The sequence below is a fragment of the Anopheles merus genome, chromosome 3L (genome assembly GCF_017562075.2).
Source record: "Anopheles merus strain MAF chromosome 3L, AmerM5.1, whole genome shotgun sequence".
Classification (NCBI taxonomy): domain Eukaryota; kingdom Metazoa; phylum Arthropoda; class Insecta; order Diptera; family Culicidae; genus Anopheles; species Anopheles merus.
The window spans coordinates 1,588,269-1,595,876 of NC_054085.1; the positions used below are offsets into that span (position 1 = coordinate 1,588,269).

A 7,608-nucleotide genomic window follows, 5' to 3' on the forward strand; every position below is an offset into this window, starting at 1 on the left:
ATGTAACTACAACACTGTCTTTTGGCACATGTTATTTAAACTACGCCTAAATACGTTCATCAAATGGTGTTTTAACAAAGTAAGTCGTCAGAATTCCTTTGCCTTTGACATGAATAGGTCCACGACAATCGCACGAATAACCTGCTGCCATAAGGACTTTGGCCGTGTTTTCTGTAACCTGTGGATTTTAAAAACAAATGAAAGATATTATGAAATTGAAGCAAGCTAAGATATACCGCAGCGGTAAATCTTTATTTGTTTCATAATAAGATTGATTCTGCAAAGAGCAAAACATGATTGAAATAAATTCAGAAAAACTAATAATAAATATACTTTTATGAAATTATAGGAAAAAATAAATCTATAAAAAAAAGTATAATAATGATTAAAAAGTCTAAATAGATGTTTGCACTTATATGGTAAATAATTAAAGCTTGAGAATAAAAACATTTGTTTCTATACATCTTTTTATAGAATGAATACACTCCTGTTTAGAAAACAATACCTCACTAAACAAACAACAATAAATGGTAAACTTATCTTTCGTTAGAATGTCCATTGAACTCTTTCCACATGCACTTGAACGGAAAAGTTAGCACATAACGTTATATTACCTGTACTCGTCCCATCACTCCACATGAGTCCATACGGGACGCCACGTTAACTGTGTTGCTCCAGATGTCGTATTGTGGCTTTTGGGCTCCTATGACACCGGCTATCACCGGACCATGGTTGAGGCCGATCCGCAACCGGAATCTTTGGAACGATTCACGATTTATTTGATCCAATGCCGTCATGAGAGCAATGGCAAACTCCACTAGCACGACTACATTGTGTTCCTCGGTACGTTTTTCATCCTAAACGGGCGGGCGGGAGTTCATCGTTGTATTGGCCACACCGGAAGATCATTGTTTCCAGTGCGAAGAGAGGGAATAGATAATGATAGACGGATGGTGAAAATAATGAAATTGAAAAGCTGCTCTAAAAGAGCGCTTAATGCAGAGAAAATGGCGAAAATAACGATAGGTCATGATGTTGCTGGACGTATAAAAATTGATGGTATAATAACGTCACCGTCCACCGGAAGCAAACAGCAGGGAATACTTGGGAAACACTTCGATCAGTTCCATTAGGGAGTAAAGGTGAGTTGGGTGTAAGTGATGTGCCTCCCTAACGTCATTTAGATGTTTCAACCGTTTACTAACATCCAGGTGGAGGTGGTTAAAATCAAAAGTCTAACAAGGTCTACCATTCCAGCAGTTGGTGGTGATACGTACCAGCTCATTATTTTCTACCGGGTTGGACGTGGAAACAAATGCACAATCATGAAATGGGAAACAAGTGAGTTAGTATACATAAGTGAAAACAATTCAACAATTTGTGACTGTTAACGATAACGCTTGTTGTGGTGGTTAAAAAACAAAACAAAACACATTTTCTTTAAAATTGGGTATACTATACAACCATGAACAAATTCTTTAGATATAGTTTTGGTAGTTAATTTGGCAGCACATTACATAAAATAGGAAGCAGTAAATTGGGTTTCGTAGAAATAAAAACTGCCACATGAAACAGACAGCGCAAACATTGATTCTAGGTAATGAAAAAGTTTTATGCTTAAAACGTGGCAGCCATTTTGCCGGGTCGATTTGCATGCGATGGATAATAATTTCCAATTAACTTAAGAAAATTCCTTGGGCGTCGTTTTGCACACGTTCCAGTAATGAAAAGAAATGTGCAGAGAGCGGCGACCCTAACAAATAAACCAATCTGCATATTGGCCCATAGCGCTGCGGTTGGTGGTTGTGGCGGTTGTTGGTTGATGAATCAAGCAAACTTCGGAAGCCCTTTACCTTTATGTCCCTAGCTATAGATAGAAACCATTCTCAATATGAATCCATATTGGTATATGTTGAGTTGGGTTGTTATGGGATGGTCTTAATGCATACGGTTCTAGTGCATCATCAATTCTTGAGAAAAATATTCAACTAGCGCCTGTTTTTAAATTTTACATGTGCACTTGGAAGCACTTTTCATAGGGATTTTTTTATATGTTGAGGTAAAGAAATAAAATTCATGCAAAAAATATGTTTGCTTATTGCTATTTATAGCTCATGCGGTATTAAAACAAGCATGCATTCACAGTACAAATCGAATTGGTAACAACAATATAGTACAGTTTCGTGATCCTAGTACGTTGGTAATAGCACCTTTAAACGTGGGTGGGAAACAGTAGAATGTATTATAGATAGGGAGCTTACCGTGGCACCCTCTTCCTTGCCGGGGCGTAGTCCGGATGCAATCATGTAGGTACTTCCGATGGTTTTTATCTTCTCGATACACTTAGGCTAGGCAGCAGAAGCTTGTCAAAGTCGCAGAATCTCGTTCAGTAACCGTAAAGCATCAAGCCCTGCTTGTCACATCCGTTTCGTCGTAGAACTCCTTGTAGTTCGGAATCGAAGCAAACATGACCGCAACAGACGAGTAACTCTCGTGATAAAGCTCCTGCACGGCACGTTCCTTCTTGAGAAAGTGCTGGGCGACGTGCGCGGGCAATATGTTTTCCAATAAAATCTACTCAACCGAAACAGGTTGAGCATACCGGCAAGCAAGTGGAACAGGGCAGAAATCGTGCGTTGTTGGTTTGTGGGAAGAGCAGTCAAGAATCGGAATACGGTGAGAAGCAAACGTTGCGGGTGGTTGTCCAGAAAAAAAGTGGTGGGAAATGAGCAAACGATTCAGGTTGCATGTGGCACGTCCCGGGCGAATAAATGCAGCAGCCACAGGAACGCGATTAATTTATAGTTTTTATGACTCCCGCTGCTAGTAAATAGTTACCTTATTGATCCTCGCATAGTTTCGACCTCTTCTTGCTCCACCTTTAGCTTGGCTTTCCACAGGAAGTCGGTTCGAGCGGCATATTCACCTTGGCGATCGAGTGTATGCAACACAGCACTTATCAGTAATAGGAATAGCAAGCCTTGAAATCCTAAAGGCCACCTAAGAAAAAAGCGTAAGAATCTCATTGAATTTAGCATGTTCTGGGAGGTGGGATTATTTATCTACCAAAGATTACATATTTGAACCATTCTGATGTCGAAATATTTTTAGTAAACTTTCTATTTATATTGTTATTCATATTTGCTATGGGATAATTTTTTAATCAACCCATGAATTGTTTTGCTTTTGGAATAGGCCTAACAAAATTTAGCTGTTTATATTGTACCTGTAATTTCTTATTTCTTAGTGCAAAGTTATTTGATAAAAAATTCTAATTTATTGCGTTTGCTATAATAAAACAAAGTAGTAATGTCTTGTTGTATTTTCGCAAAAAACTTACGAATTGCCCAACGTCCCGTAAGCCTCAAACAGAGAGCTTGTCCATAAGACAGAAGACTGGATAGCGACGAATATTGCCATCAGCATTCCTTTGACAAGAAAGCCCGCTTTCAGGAAAGCGGAGACTGCTGCCAGGCTGATAGCGCACATGTAGAGGTAGACGGGAGCAACAGAAGCAAACTCATCGTCGTACATGATATCCTCGGTGGTGTTGTTCACGAAATGAATGTCGGCTATAACTAAATCGTCAAAGTTTATCTGGCATGGAATGAATGAAATATGGGTTAGTAAGAAAAAAACACGATGAGCAAGGTATTTTGTTCCGCTTACGAGCTTCAGGCGCAGTTTTCGACTTACCACACTGAAAATGGCACAGCTTGCAATGAGTGCTGTGGTAATAAGGAATATTGCTAAACGAAGACCACGGCTGGCAGCTATGACCTGTCCTGGCCGTTGTTTCCCGGCGGCGAAAGGTTCGACATCTGGTAGTTACTTAAGTATAAAAACAATCCTAACGCTACAGCTGTTGCGCTGAGTGAACCAATAACGACTACATTGCTGTGAATGTAAACCGTTGGGATATTATGGAGCAACAATGAAATAAAACAATCAATTCGATTACATCTATGAAGCTAAATTGCCGTAAATACGTGTTTTCTACCTTTTAAATACTATGATTTGTATCAGTCCTATCGTCAGGAAAAGAATGAAAGAGCAGATGAGATCAAAGCGAAACGTTGGCTCAGGCTGTGCACGAAAAAGCGTCTCTCGAGCTGTATTCCGGTACCACATAGTGACGGGTTGGAGTTCCTTCGGTGGTCCCCAGCACTTGCATTCACCACAATACCCATCCTCCGGTAACAGATTCGACTCGATCATCGCGATGCTCTGGAATGGAGCGGTATCAGTCAGTCATTGCAACCAGAGGAGAAAGTATATGCATCTTCACACCTACCGCCAAGCCAATGTTCTTAGCCATTTTGGAGTCAGTGATGTTTGCGAACGGTTTGTCAGCGCCCAGCACTCCACGTACTTAGTCATCTTTGATGAAGGGCGAGTGCGTAGCAAAGGCCCTCCTGGTGTGGCTACCATGGGCGACCGGAGACAATCGATGTTGGAAATCGACATTTTGCGCATATCGCCGAAAATGGAACTCGACGATTTTCGTCGTTCAGCAAATGCAATCAATCCTGTCGAAAGCCGAAAAGTAGCGAAAATATACGGTAGTATTCGAAAAGTGGTTGAACGAGATTAAGTCCTTAAACAGTCCTTTGAATTAAAACGAATGAAGAATGGAAAAAAAAAAAACGAAAATCTAAACGAGGTATCATGTTCCCGTTGCAATGTTATTCCAGGAAGAATTTTCCTAAATTCAATTTAGTTTATAATTGTCCTGTTCCGGGCTTGATTTCAAGATAATTTTTCCCTTACTGTAGGGAACATCGACGTCTTGTATTTAAGCAAATCCCTTACCGATGGAATTAATTCTGTTTCCAATTTGAAAGTAAAGAAAGGCACGAACACAAAGCATTTCCATTGGTAGTTCTGGATAGTCAAATATATGTTTTGCTATGATGGCTCTCAGTATGCATATTCTACTGATTTATGCTGCAAAACCGGATCGTCAGATTATGCAATTCATTTTCTAAATGGAATCGAACCATAACTTGCCTTTACAGCAATTTTCATCGTATCAACTATTCGATATGTCTTACACAATAATAACGAGAAAGCGTGAAAGAATAAAGGATAGAGCAGAAATGCTGCTGGTATCTGCGGCGTACCTTGTACGGAGAGCTTGCGACTTCCGACACGCTCCGGAAGGTGTCCGTTGGTGGTAATTGGTTCGACGGGAAGCGTCAGGCAGGATTTCTTCCTCGATTCTCCCTCATCCGCTTCGCCGGCCTCGTTAGCTGTACCATCGTTATCCACCGTCTCCTCGTTAATGGTGGGGCGGGTTAATTTGCACAGTTTGCTTGGAGTTTGGAGATGGCGGTGGCAACAGCCCATGCCCACGGATGCAATATTGGCCGGAGATGGTGGCAGCAGTTGCTCCTGCTCCTCGGGAATAGTGATAGGGGAGATGGAAGCGTGCGAGCGCCGAACGTCATCCGGGGTTTTAGGGGTTCGTGGCGTTTTCGGTGTCTTCGGTGGCTCCAAGACCGGAAGCAGGTGCTCCTGGTCGGGCTCGGTTATTTGAACCATGGTTGTTGGGGACGGGGTGCCGATGTTGGAAGTTGGTGTGTGCGAGTTGGCGGTGGCTGGTTTACCAAATCGGTTGGAGGTTTCTGTGGCAAGGTTCATGATCCGTTGAAAAACCGGGAAGAGAACAGAAAATTTCATTTCATTAGCCACTCGCCAATCGTTCAAACATCCATGAGCGCTTTCGGGGGTAGCGACACAAAGGTAGAATTTATGTGCCGCTCTCCGTAATCCCAGGGTTAAGGTTCTATTTCTCGCTTCAAACGAAGCGGTCAACCTGATGAGATGGACAGAGGGATCACAAGGGTTCTTATTTACATTGTAAGTCTATGTGCTCGGGTTGCGAATCGGGTGCGCTAAGATTGGCTGGATTTTGTTTAACAATTAAGAAAGGTACGAATAAGCACGATTTAATGGGCTTTCAGAATTGTTTGATTATTGAGAAAAGAATCGCTCTTAATATATTCTTTTATTACGAGTGTTTAATTTAAACTACTGTTTAATGAATATGATAAATGTACATTTGTTTTTATATTTCGTGTAGATGGCTCTTTGTGGCTCATCTATGCAAAGATCTTTCTTCGCAGCAACATGTATATTTAATGTGTTCATCTAGTCGGGCCGGGGTTGGTGGTACAGTCGTCAACTCGTACGACTTAACATGTCCGTCATGGGTTCAAGCCCCGAATGAACCGCCCCACCGTAGCAAGGATAGACTATTCGGCTACGTAGTAATGAATTAAGTCTCGAAAGCCTGTATAGGCCGGCATGTCCGCGTAGGACGTTACGTCAAATAGAAGAAGAAGACTATCCTGTTATGGTAACAATAAGTCACTGAAAGCTAAAGCTCGCTTCACTAGTGGGTACAAGGCATGCCTTGACCGATAACGGTAGTTGTGCCAAAAAGAGAAGAAGTTCAGCTAGTACATAGTAAAATGTAAATAATAAAAAATAATGCAAAACATTGCAGTCAGTTATAAAGACTTCAAGGGACCAGTCTAGCAACCACTTAATCTTAGAATCGAGGGAAAAAACTCTGTATCCTTTGTAATGTCTGTATAAAGCTGAAACATCGGAAAGGTTCCTTACCTTCGGTGGTACGATAAGATATGTTTCAATTTATGATCCGCCAAGTAGGACTCTCTGGACGCACCCCGCCCGGTTCAACCTCGAACATGTCGCCTAGGTAATCCAGCGTTGCCTTTGTGATGTGTACCCGGCTGGAGCGACGCAGATTTTTTTAGTATTTTGTGTGGTTTTAAGTCAAAACCGGTACAGTGTTGGGGAAATGAAACAAAAACAAAGTTAATAATGGGTTAGGAGTAAGGAATCCTTTCCCGGGGCGGAACACAGCAAAACATCGGGATATAAGTGTCCAGGAAAAGCTGGCGACGAGCGCAATGGGAGCGGCTAGAACGGTAAAAACGGCTAACGATTATGCTCTTACCCTGCAACTCCACCGCTTTCATATGGTTTGCCAGGGTCACGTCATCACTCCAAACGTCGAACTGCCATTTCCGCAATCCCAGCACACCGCACAGCACGTTGCCAGTGTGAATGCCGATCCGCATGTCCACATTGAAGCCGGTTGCCTCCCGTACGAATCTGCAACCGGAGCAGTATAGAAAATATGATTTTGTGAAGGATTGATGGTTTAGACGTACGCTATAATTCAATTTGGTCTTGTTAGTGTGATTGCGATGAGGTGGAAATGGCACAAGTGCACGGTGAGTGAATGACACTGTATCGATTTTTAAGCCTTTTCTTAGGTTCTAGTCTACCTGAGGGAGAAGCTAATCCTGTGTATACGCTTCATCAGAATTGGTATGCCAATTGTTTTTGCATAGTTACTATCGAATTACGTAACTGGCAATGTAAAGGAAATCATATAGGGTTGTTTTATTTCGCACTTGTATAATAATATGTATATAATATTAAATCGAGCAAGGTACACAATTAAAAAAATCAAAGCTGAAGCAATAAGAGATGGGCTAATAAATCACTGTATCGAATATTATAATATTGGAGTTGGACAGGTAGAGAATAATATTTGAAATATGCGTCAAA

At 41.5% G+C, this 7,608-nt stretch overlaps 1 pseudogene; it reads right to left on the reverse strand.

The window, feature by feature from the left end:
* Window positions 1-7,608, reverse strand: part of LOC121598695 — a 23,999-nt pseudogene continuing 16,391 nt past the window's right edge.